This window comes from Aquarana catesbeiana, linkage group LG10 (genome assembly GCF_042186555.1).
Source record: "Aquarana catesbeiana isolate 2022-GZ linkage group LG10, ASM4218655v1, whole genome shotgun sequence".
Classification (NCBI taxonomy): Eukaryota; Metazoa; Chordata; class Amphibia; order Anura; family Ranidae; genus Aquarana; species Aquarana catesbeiana.
In genome coordinates this window covers 85,412,639-85,424,695 of record NC_133333.1, presented here as the reverse complement: position 1 = coordinate 85,424,695, position 12,057 = coordinate 85,412,639, and the positions used below count along the sequence as shown (strand labels likewise).

General features: G+C 45.6%; 1 long non-coding RNA gene across 1 annotated transcript in view; it reads left to right on the top strand.

Annotated features, from left to right (window-relative positions):
• Positions 1 to 9,917, top strand: part of LOC141110045 (uncharacterized) — a 46,814-nt gene extending 36,897 nt beyond the window's left edge. The window contains exon 3 of the long non-coding RNA XR_012236221.1: positions 9,699 to 9,917. This is a non-coding gene — a long non-coding RNA (uncharacterized lncRNA). The remainder of the gene's footprint in view (positions 1 to 9,698) is intronic.
• Positions 9,918 to 12,057: the final 2,140 nt, after the last annotated feature.

Here is a 12,057-nt window from a genome sequence, read left to right as displayed (position 1 = left end):
AGATAAAAAGACATACCGTCCCTGCGGGTCTGTAGAAACCTCTATAAGTTCAAATTGTACCGATTTGGCCACCAAAACTGATACTCCACGTGCGTGTGATGTGTAGGTTGAATGAAATGTCCATCCGACCCATGGTCGGCGAAGAGCCATTTGCAATCTCCCTTCCACATGAGTCTCCACTAAGACTAAGATGTCAGCGTGTTGTTTTTTAAGGAACGTGAGGGCCGCCGAGCGTTTTATCTTCTCACGCAGGCCCCGCACATTCCAGGTAAGAAACTTTAGAGTCCCCATGTGTTCTCTTCTATACAGCAACGTATTTCAGCCATCATATATGCATCTAGATTTTTGGTTAGCCTTCTCAGATGTCTGTAATGTATATTTAGCGTGCATTGCACTAAGTATAACATAACGTTTAATGTCTGCAACAACAATGTCCAACTTTGGTTGGTGTACCATCTGGTTATGACACATATAAATCTGTTCAACGGTTGAACTATCCCCCCACCACCCCCCACCCCGCCTTGCAACCTCCCCAACCGTTGCAGGCATCATCCCCAAACCAACTGAAAATCCCCAACAAGGAAATACAAAACTTTGCATGTTGAAGCCATAAACATGTGAGTAATTGGGGCCACCGCACAAGAGAGTGCTGACGGGTTACACTCCGTATTGGAGGAGCGGTATATAATTGTTCATTGCAGTGGTCCCCAATCCCACTAGCATATTCTCTGATGTCGAGTGGGGTAAAGTCTCGCTGCACTTTGCAATAGAGGGGCAGGACTGTGCCCTCTCCGGGGCTCCGTCTTCTCAAAAAACATATTGAGCCACATCAGATGTCAGGGGAAAACAAATTAAAGTAAAAAATGTGGGTAAGAGAAAAAAATCAGTTTGTTGACTGTTTGGCTAAACTTGACTCTCGTAGTAAGGATACAACTCACAGTTCCTTGGCGGGTCTTCCATCTGGCTCACTAAGCGAGTAAATGGGCTAGTGCAAAGAATATTTAAATCTAGCAGTTTGATCTGTATATGTCCACTTCAGTGCACAGCGCATATCTGTTAATTTCTAATCAGGTCTGCAATAAGTGTCAGGAGTTGTATGCTGTATTGTTTGTGGTAAGTGGTAGCAAAAAAAAAAGTACTTACAGCGGTATCAGTCTGCTCTCTCCGGTGCCCCCTGGCGTTCCAGCCAGGTTATCACCTCCTCGGGGTCCTCAAAAAAGTGAACTCTGCCATCTTGCTCTACTCGGAGTCGGGCTGGAAATAGCATGGCATATTTAATTTGCTTTGATCTCAGCCTGCGTTTGGCTTCTGTGAACCCTTGTCTGCGGCGCTGTACTTCTGTTGAGAAGTCAGGGAATATGGCGATTTTGCTGTTCCCTAGTTGAATGTTGCCTTTTTCTCGCGCCATTCTCAGGGCCGCATCCCGATCCTTATAATTAAGGAGCTTGGCTATAAAGGTGCGCGGGGGTGCTCCCTGCGGAGGCGGTCTGGCAGGCATTCGGTGGGCCCTTTCCACAGCTAGCATTGGGGAAAAAGCCTCTCTGCCATAGTGTGTGATGAGTAGCTGCTCCAGGAACGTGGTGGGGTCCTTTCCCTCAGCGCCTTCAGGGAGGCCGATTAATCGCAGGTTGCATCTCCTCAGTCTGTTCTCCATTTCGTCTTGCTTGGAGAACAGTTGCTGGATTTGGCGCTGTATACGTTCTGTCCCCTCTTGCAGGGGTGGGATGGCGTCTTCCACATTGCTGATTCGGTTTTCTGTAGTTTTAACCCGGTCCCGGAGTTTATGTAAATCTTGCCGGATCAAAGATATATCTACCTTTACCTCCTCTATCTGGGCTGTTAGTGAAGTTCTGCAGAATGTGATTGCCTCGAGAAGCCGATCCGTATCTCCCGCCGGGCGTTCCTCCTCAGGCTTTTCCGCTGTATCATTTTCCTCCATCTCCTCTCCTTCCTGCCGGCGGTACTGAGCTAGTTTTGCCGCCGTCGCTGCTTTCTGAGCCTTTGTGGGAGACATCTTGATTGGATTCTTCAGCGGTCACAAAAGGAAAACTACTAGGCTTGTTTAGAGGGGTCTGCGGGTATAGGATGAGATAAAGTCAGCAGTAATGGGCAGCTCTTCTCAGGAATGCGTCCTATTCCTCTGTCAGGCCACGTCCTCAGGATAAACCGCCCTTATAGGGGGATAGCAGGGCTGTAGTCTAATGTACTGCACAGGTATAGGGGGCAGGTGTGCCAAGATGGCCGCCGGTCAACACATGTAGGCCCAGGCCGCCAGCTAGGCCGTTTGTGGGTGTCAGTTTCTCTGGGCCTCAGATGGGTGAGCAGGCTAGGAGAAGGAGGGATGGGCACAGTGCAGCTCCTTCAGGGAGTTATTTGGCCGCCAGGTACCTGCGTTGTGTGGCTGGATCCAAGCAGGGCCGAGATTAGGGTGTACCAAGATGGCCGCGGCCTCCGGTTGTAGGCCGAAGCCGCGGTCTCAATTAGTTGTCCACCCGCCGAGCGGGAGATCGCCGCTCCGTTCGGGCCGCCGTGCGTCCCCCTCCTTCAGGAGTTAGGGCCAGCTGTCCCAGGTGTCCCAGAGAGGCAGTCCAGCCAGTTGGTCAGTGGAAAGGTCCAGGATTACTGATTTTACAGGAGTAGTGGACGGAGCTCAGGGTCCACACGTCCTACTCCATGCAGTGCTAGGCCACGCCCCCGCATTCCATCATTTTTAAATGATGGGTTGAACAGTGCTCCGTCAGATGTGTAAAGCTTGTTTTTTTTTTGTTTTTTTTTTTGTTTTTTTTTAATACCCTAACCCTGCTCTAAACTTCTCCATAACTTTATCCCTGACCTGTCTGGTGGGTTCCTTGGCCTTCATGATGCTGTTTGTTCACTAAGGTGCTCTAACAAACCTCCACAGAACAGCTGTATTTATACTGAAATTAAACTTTATACACATGTGGACTCTATTTACTAATAGGGATCGGCTGACCGGACCCCTGTTCAGTTTGCAGCAGAACTTCGAACACAGCAAAAGTTCGGACCCGAATAACAAACCACATTAAAGTCAGAGACCCGAATGTCAAAAATCAAAAGTGCCCATTTTTGAAGGCTTATCTGCAAGTAATTGGGGGACATGTATCAATAAAAAGAGAAAAAAAAAGTTTGAAAAAACGTCATTACTTTTTCATTCATCGTGGGACACAGAGTCGGGCTAATATTCATTACCTGATGGGTTATACTTCATCATCAGGTGAATAGACACTGGTAGACCAAAAGTCTTCAGACAGGAAGTGATCCCCCTATATAACGCCTCCCACACAGGAAGTACTTTATTTACCAGTGTCTGCAAGGTGGATGGCACGGTTTGTTTTGAGCTCTCTGAGCTCCAGGTCTCTAGTCCCACAAATGGTTCCAAAATGAATCAAGAGATTGACAGGTTGGATCCATTTGACACAGGCTTTTATGCTTAGATAAATGGTACCAGAGCCTCGCAAAGAAGACTCAAGATCCTGCAAGGTTTTGCCTGTAATGTGTTCTCCGGGTCCTGGACACTACAGCACTATGGCATTTCCTGCAGGGTGCTATACAGGTCCAAAGGAGTGGACCCTAAACATGAAAAGGGTACCCAGTCCTTGAAGGTCCAAGTGACAGGAACCCGCCGTGAAGGGTGAAGATTGGGCCCTTAGTTTCTAAGTGGCCCTGCGCCCGGACGGGTAAGTGAAACCCCTTTATTTTATTATTGTGGGGTGTCCCAGTGATTGTAACAATCAGTCAAGCTAGCTAAAAGCTGGACACCTGTGTGCAGTAACCATACGGGGGAGTTTAGGGCTAGCTGTGGGTGTTTGCAAAGTGTACCTTTTTTTGCTTTTGTCTGGCTGTTTTTTACCTGTATTATGAAGCATGATGGTGCACCATTTCGCCTTGGTTTGCCATGGCACACATGCGCTCGCAAGAGCGCCGCTGGGATCAGCAGTTTAGTGGCCATGGTGCACGTGGCTTTGCCGCATATGCGCCGTAGCCTTTATCTGGGCGCAGGAAGATTTGTGTCGTATGTGAATACAGTCACGCCTGTTCGCCGGGGCTGCCTACATGCGTGGGTGCACACGCATAGAACACTCCGGCGCACACCCAGCTTATATTAAGCTGTGTAGGCCAAGCATGTGGTGCTTCCAGAAGGTAGCTGTGGGACACAGAGCAGGCTCTGAACAGACACTTGCAGTGGTTCATTTTTTCCTTACCCGGGTCACGTGATTCACCAGGTGTTGCTTGGCAGACTAAAGGTGCTTAGCAGGATTGTTGCATAGGGGCTTGGTGAGCCCGATTAAAGGGTCTCACCTTCTGAGGTGTTTTCATCCTACACCCAAGTACTCCTTTTTTACTTTTTTTTTTTTTTTTTTTTTTTGTGGCTATTAAATGTCTTCCAAAAAGAGGAGTGGGACTAACACCACAGGGAAGGGCACACCTATGTCGTCAGTAGTTCCTGATGAACCTAGTCGTATCCCCTGAAGGACCAGAGGCTTCCGGGGAATCTGAGCCTCTGCGCCTATCTGGTATTGTGCCTACAGTCAATGCTGCTGCTTCACCCTTTATCACTAAGGATGAACTGTCCTCAGCCCTAGCTGGGTTAGAGCACAGGATTTCTGGCATGATTGCCTCCATCCCGCAGGGTGGCAGGAAGCGTGACAGATCCCCCTCCCCGGAGTCTTAGTCTGGAGCAGGAATGGGTTGAAGATGGGGAGGAGCTTAAAGCTCAGGATTCGGTGGAGTGCCTGGCAGATGAGTCTGCTTCCGCGCAATCGGGACAAGAAGATATCCAGTCGATTGTCTGTCTGCCTCTCAGTCACAGAGGCTTTTGATTCTGACTCTGACCAAAATGGTTCGTTCCGCCTTTGCGTTGCCTCTTGCAGAGGTGACTGAGCCCCCCTGGTCCTCTTTGGGATCTCTGAGGCCTCTTGAGGTCACACAGACTTTCCCTCTACACCCCCTGTTGGAACAGGCGGTGTACGCGGATTGAGAACATCATGACAGGACTTTTGTTTCTCCCTAAGGTTTTCCCTTTTGTATCCCATGGATGAAAAGTTTGTTAAAAAATGGAGCATGCCAGCCGTAGATGCAGCAGTCTTTTCCTTTAAACAAGAACTTAACTTGTCCAGTAGATAACGCACAGGGCTTGAAAGACCCTGTTGACAAGAAATTGGAGTTATTAAAGGCTTCCTTTTTCTTTGGCCAGTTCAGCTATTCAGCCAGCTGTTGCAACAATTGGTATTTGCCAGTCCGTAAAGGATCAGGTCAGACGTCCTGTTAGGCCTAACCAGGAGGATGATCTGCCTGAAAGTAAGACAAATATTCCTCGAGCACTGTGTTTTGCTGTTGACGCCTTTTTAAAGGATTCAATACAGCAGGTTTCTCATCTGGCTCTCTTGTCTGTACATATGCGCAGACATTTATGGCTTAAGAACTGGTCAGCCGAGCTTCTTTGTAAAAAGTTATTGGCAGGTTTCCCTCGGATCCTCCAAAAAGAAACTTATTGCTTCAGGCACTACATTATTTAGTGCATCAAGGAGTGATTGTAGAAGTTCCTGTATTCGAAAGGGGCACAGGGTTTTACGCAAACCTATTTACGGTTCTGAAACCAAGCGGGGGCACAAGGCCCATTTTGGACCTAAATTCCCTGTACAGGTATCTATTGATACAGCCCTTTTGGGTGGAGTCTGTCTGCTCAGTAGTAACCTGCCTCCAGAGGGGAGACTTTCTAGCCTCCATCGATATAAAAAAACGCGTATTACACATACCTATCTTTCAGCCTCATCAGGGGTTCCTACATTTTGCAGTAGAGGAATGTCATTTACAGTTTGTGGCTCTAGCCTACAGGCTTGCTACAGCTCTCTGGGTGTTCACAAAGGTCCTAGCACCAGTACTGGGTCTTTTAAGGGCCCAAGGGATTCTCGTGCTCGGGTATGTGGAAGACCTCCTGCTCAGAGATAACTCAGTACAGGCTCTAGAACAGAGCATAATCTACACAGTGCGGTATTTGAAAAGCTTAGGCTGGATCATAAATACTGAAAAGTCAGCCTTGAGACCAGCTGAAAGTCTAAAGTATTTAGGTCTGATCCTAAACATGGTCCAAGCAAGAGTATTCTTGCCACCCATAAGGATCTGTACCCTGAAGGATAAGGGGCACCAGACAATCCTCCATTTGGCTCTGTATGAGTCTTCTAGGGAGAATGGTATCCTCCTTCGAGGCAGTGCCTTTGCCCAGTTCCATTCCAGGCCCTTACTACAAGACATCTTGTTGGCTTGGAACAGAGAAAGAAAAGCCCTGGATTATCCAATGTGCTTATCTCTGGCATGCTTAAGCCTAAACTGGTGGTTGCAGGATCAGAACCTGCGAAAGAAAAAAATCTTTTCTCCCGGTAACTTGGGGAGTACTGACTACAGATGCCAGTCTCTCAGGCTGGGGAGTGACCCTAGACTGGCTCACAGCTCTGGGGAAATGGTCAGGGACAGAACAGATCCTGCCCATCAATGTCCTGGAATTACGGGCGGGACATCTGGCCCTATGGTCCTGGACGGTGGAGCTTCAGGACTGCCCCATCAGAGTTCAGTCTGACAATGCCACGGCAGTACCAGGAGTCCTTCAGCTCTGAAGGAGGTGAACTACATACTAGCCTGGGCAGAGGGACATGTGACAATCATATCGGCGGTCTACATCCAGGGAGTAGAGAACTGGAAGACAGATTATCTCACCTGCCAGTAGATCTGCCCAGGAATGGTCCCTGTTTCAGGAAATTTGCCAACGTTGGAGATGACCAGAGGTCAACCTACTGGCATCCAGGTTCAACAAGCTACAGCAGTTTGTGTCTCGAACAAGAGATCCTCTGGCAGTTGAAGCAGATGGTCTGATGGGAGCCAGTACTCCCTGGTCTATGCTTTCCCTCTGATCCCTCTCCTTCCACATTTGTTGTGCAGGATTCAGAGAGAGGGGGTTCCATTCATTCTGGTGGCACCAGTCTGGCCCAGAAGGCCCTGGTTCCCGGAGATTGTGAGACTGACAATAGACTGGCCATGGACGCTTCCACGTCGCCCCGATCTACTGTCTCAAGGTCCTATATTCCACCTCAATTTACAGTCTCTAAATTTGACAGCAGGGCTTTTGAAGCCAGGGTGTTAAAGGACCGTGGCATCCCGGGACCAGTGGTGTCTACTCTAGTGAATGCTAGAAAAGCTGTCACTAGGAAGATTTATCATAAGGTCAGGAAGACTTTGTATTGCTTGGTGTGAAGCCAGAAAATGGCATCCTCGGAAATATGTGATTAGAAAAGAGAATTCTCCCACAGTCAGCTGTGGAAATCAATTTGGCTTTGGAGTGCAATCAGAGGTCAAATTCGGCCCTATCAGTATTCTTCCAAAGGCCTTTAGCCTCCCATTCACTGATTCGAACCTTTATGCAAGGGGCAACTTGCTTGCCGCCCCCCCCCCCCCCCCTTTAGGTCACCTATGTGTCCTTGGGACTTGAACTTTGTGCTGTCTGTGTTACAGAAACAACCATTTGAACCTATTAAGGAAATTCCATTAGACTTGCTGTCACACAAGCTAGTTTTCCTGATGGCTATCACCTCAGCTAGAAGGGTATCAGGGTTGGCTGCACTTTCACGCAGGGAACTGTACTTGATCCTTCACCATGACAGAGTCGTGTTTCAACCTGTTCCAGCCTTTGCCAAAGGTGGTGTTGGCCTTTAATTTAAATCGGGACATTATTTTTGCCTTCTTTTTTCTCTCAGCCTCGTTCGGCAGAAGAGAGACGACTGCATTCTTTGGACGTTGTCCGGGCAGTCAAGGTTTAAGTGTCTAGATCTGTGGAGATCCGAGGAGCAGACTTTGTTAAAAAAAAAAAAAAAGGCCCAAGAAGGGGCAGGCAGCTTCCATTGCCAATTGGGTCCGTCAGTTGGTCATTCAGGCCTATGGTCTGAAACGTAAAGCTCCTCCCTTTTTAGGGTGAGAGCTCATTCTACCAGGGGTGTAGGAACCTACTGGGCTTTTTGTCATCAGGGATCTGTGGCTCAGATTTGTAAGGCTGCTACCTGGTCTTCAGTGCATAGGTTCACAAAATTTTACCAAATGGATGTTCGAGCAGCTGAGGATTTGGCTTTCAGCCGCAGTGTACTGTGGGCTGCCGCATAAGTTCTGATGGCTACTGTTTTGGTAGGGTGCCTCCCTCCTCTCAAGGCTATTGCTCTGGGATGTCCCAGCAGGTAATGAATATTAGCCTGAATCTGTGTCCCATGATGTGAGCAGCTGCAGTATTTGTAGCTGCTGATTTTTAATTTAATTTTTTTTTTTTTTCTTTTTTTAGCAGAACTTCGCTTTAATTTAGATATTGGAGCTACTCCCAGACACCATCATCTATTTCACTATGGACACCCTTCATTTCTCCTTTCCTCCCCTCGAGTGTGGTGTTGTCCGCCTTGGCTGCCCGCAGATTCATGTTTCCTTAGCTCCCGACAGGGACATTTTCCAGCCTTCCTCAACTTTCAGTTCTCAGCATTTCATGACCTATTACAGAGCTGATATGTAAGTCATTTTTGGGGTGTCTGGCTTTTTTCCTCCCCCTTATCCTCATTTTATTGATTTAAGTAATTTGGAATATCTTTCATATTTTTTGTAGATGTGCATTTTGCATTTGCTTCTGAAAAAGTGGAACTTTATCCACGAAATGCGTCAAGCTTTTAAATGCAGTTTTTTTTACCAATTATGCATTTACATCCCAACCCTATACATGGATTTTATTCATCGTGTAAAAATGGAATTTTAATTGTCAATTATGCACATCATATAAAAACAATACTAAAAAAAAAAACCACTCTAAATAAGAGTTCCTTTTAAAATATTGCAGCGCTCTTGTCATGTATTAAAGATGGCAAGCTTCAATATACTGTTCATATATGGAATATTGCAGTGCGGTTCAGTAGTGCCATGTAGTAATTTTGATCGTGAAGACAAACACCTTCCACCAAAACACTTCACCACGTGAGATGATCTCCCCTTTGGGGATGCACTCGCCACTGACCGTGCACCGCTCTGAAAGAACTCCCACTAGACTTATAGCCATATCATGCAAGGATCCATGTAGAAAAACAGATTGTCCACATGGCGTAATAATGTTGATAAGCATTTAATGAACCCCAATCATCCCCTTACATAATATACGTACTAAAATTCCAATTCGCTCAAGCAATGTAAAGTGCCTGTGCGAACATCAGCCGGTAGTGGTAAGGAGAACGCCTGTGTAGACAGCAGTGCAATCCTACTTCCTGTTACCTCGGCTTCTTGACTTCATGCCCTCAGACTAAGTCAGGAAGTGACGAAACGCATCAGGGACATGATCTCCGTGGTTTTACCGGAAGTGACGTGTGCGTGTCACGAGCAGCATAAATAATAATAAAATCCTATTTTTACATGTCTGTTCAGAGTAAGGAGTTGATCCAGGTAGAAGTAATGCCCAGATATTATCACTCTAAGTGGTGAAGGTGTGTATGAAATAATGACAGTCTAAAACTATAGATCCTTTGGGAAAAGTATAAATGCATAACTTGTATCCTTTTAACCATGGTTCCACTTTAATACCTTGTGTGTGCCTGCAGATATGTTTTGAAATGTATGGGTTTACTAGTCCCTTTTTTCAGTTGTTTCATTATATATTTTTTTAATTTCAGATCTACCTCAAAGCCCACGAGAAATGTATGCTTCTCTGCAAGGACGCTCGGGAGGAATGGTAGTCATCACTGTGATTCTCAGCATCTCCATGTTCATGCTCCTGGTTGGCCTTGCAGTCACATTTGCAACACAGAAGTGAGGGTCTTTATGTTAGAGCCAGGAATATCCATAATGATAATGAGGGAAAAAAATCTCAAGCATCTATTTTGGATGAGACTTTTTATATTTTTGAGTAGGTTAATAAAGTCTGATTTGGAACATTGTATTACATTTGTGGTTTGTATGTTTTATAGAATGTTTAAAAATAATGTTTGTATCAAATTTACTGAAATGCTGCTTTATGTGACATATATTCTGTTATTTTATACATCCATGCAAAATAATTGTTTAGTGGTTCGCATGGGCACAAAGGGAAATCAAACTGCACTTGTGGTCTTTAAACAGTTATTTCTTGGCACTGGTACATATCTTGACATGTTGGTGATTAACCAGATAAAGATATGTTTTCAGAAATGGGACATCCTGTAGTAGTTCCTAGTTTTTGTCATAGATGTACCTGCCATCTACTATGGTTTCATAGTTGGTAAGGTTGAATAAAGACTCCAGTCCATCTAATTCAACCTCTGTGGGTGTTTGTATGTCTCTACCACTCCCCATATCCCTGTATGTTTTGTTCAGTAAGATGTCCTTTTTTGCGTAGGTGACACTTTCTGCTGAAACCAACGATTGTGGAAGGGAGTGCCCTTACTGCTCTAACAGTAAAAAAGTGGCCATGTAACCTGAGACTAAATAGTTTTCTCCCAATGTTGGAATCACCATTAAGATAGTTATATATTGTCATCGTATCCCCTCTTAAAGTGGTTCTATAACCTAAACATTTTTTATCTTAAAGCATTCCTTACATTAGGGTAAAAAATGTTTAGGCATCAGTGTAAGGGTAATTCTGCTTAGATGTCTGGACGATCAGTGAGAGACTGTCATAACTCCAGAAGCACTCAAATCAACACAAGAGTCATTTCAAAGAATTCTCAGTTTTAATGGTAGTATGGCAGGAGTGTTCAAACTTTTTTCAAAGAAGGCCAAATTTGATGACGTGAACATGTGTGAGGGCCGACCATGTTGCTTGACATTCTTTGAACCATTACAATTCGGTCTAAGTGTGTTAGTTCGAGCACTAATACACTGACCAACAAGAATTCTCTTGCCTTTGTCGTGCTCGTTCCGGACACACAGATGAATGCTCTTCTCTTTAGGGGTACCGTTAATTCTTAATGGTACCTACCCCACACATTGGAAAACGTGGGGTGCTTTTTGGTGCAGTGCAAAAAAAAAAAAAAAAAAAAAAAGTCGGGGACTTCTTTCCCTGCATTTTGCCCTACACGCAGCATGCAGCCACACAGATGTGAACCAAGGGCTTGTTCACATGTCAGGTGAGAGGCAGTAAAACCACATGGTTAAGCTGTTTTTACCACCCAAAACTTCTCCCCCTTTAGCTGCAGAGGGAGCAGCTGGGGGTGTACACATGCTGTGCCTGCAGCTGGAGGTGTACCCAGGCTGAATGGGGCTGCACTGCAACTACCCCGCAACTGTGTGCATTGCACGGTTGCGGTATAGTGATGCTGCATTTACGGGCTTAAATCAGGTGGTGAGGAGGCAACTTAATGCCTCTTTACCGCCTGTCAAATGCCTCAGAAAAGTGATCTGTGCATGGATTGCTTTTCAGAGGAGCAGCAGTCCTGGCTGCTATCACAAACCAGTCCTAAAAAAGAAGTTCTGATGGTACAGGAATTGGTGGTGGGGGGTCCAGATTAAAAGTAACATACACGCATACATACACAAAGACACATGTACACACATGCAGACACATACAGATAAATGCATACACATACATACAGACACATACGTGCAGACACATGCACACACATACATACAGACACATGCGCGCGCGCACACACACACACACACACACACATACATAAACATAAATAAAGCCCTTTTAAAAAGAATCTAGCTTCTAGAACAGTACTGTACCTTTCCAGCTTCCTCATTCAGCCAGGTACTGCACTGAAGGGGGAACGGGCTCATCTGACAGCCCTGATCCCGCGGCACACTGGCTGAGAGAGGCTGGTTTAGATAACCAGGCGGGCCGTTTAAAACCGCACCGCAGGCCGCGATTGGCCTGCAGGCCGGACTTTGGACATGCCTGTAGTATGGGCTGTACCCTTTTTTTTTTTTTTTTTTATTTATATATATATATATATATATATATATATATATATATATATATATATATATATATATATATATATATATATATATATATATATATATATATATATATATATATATATATATATA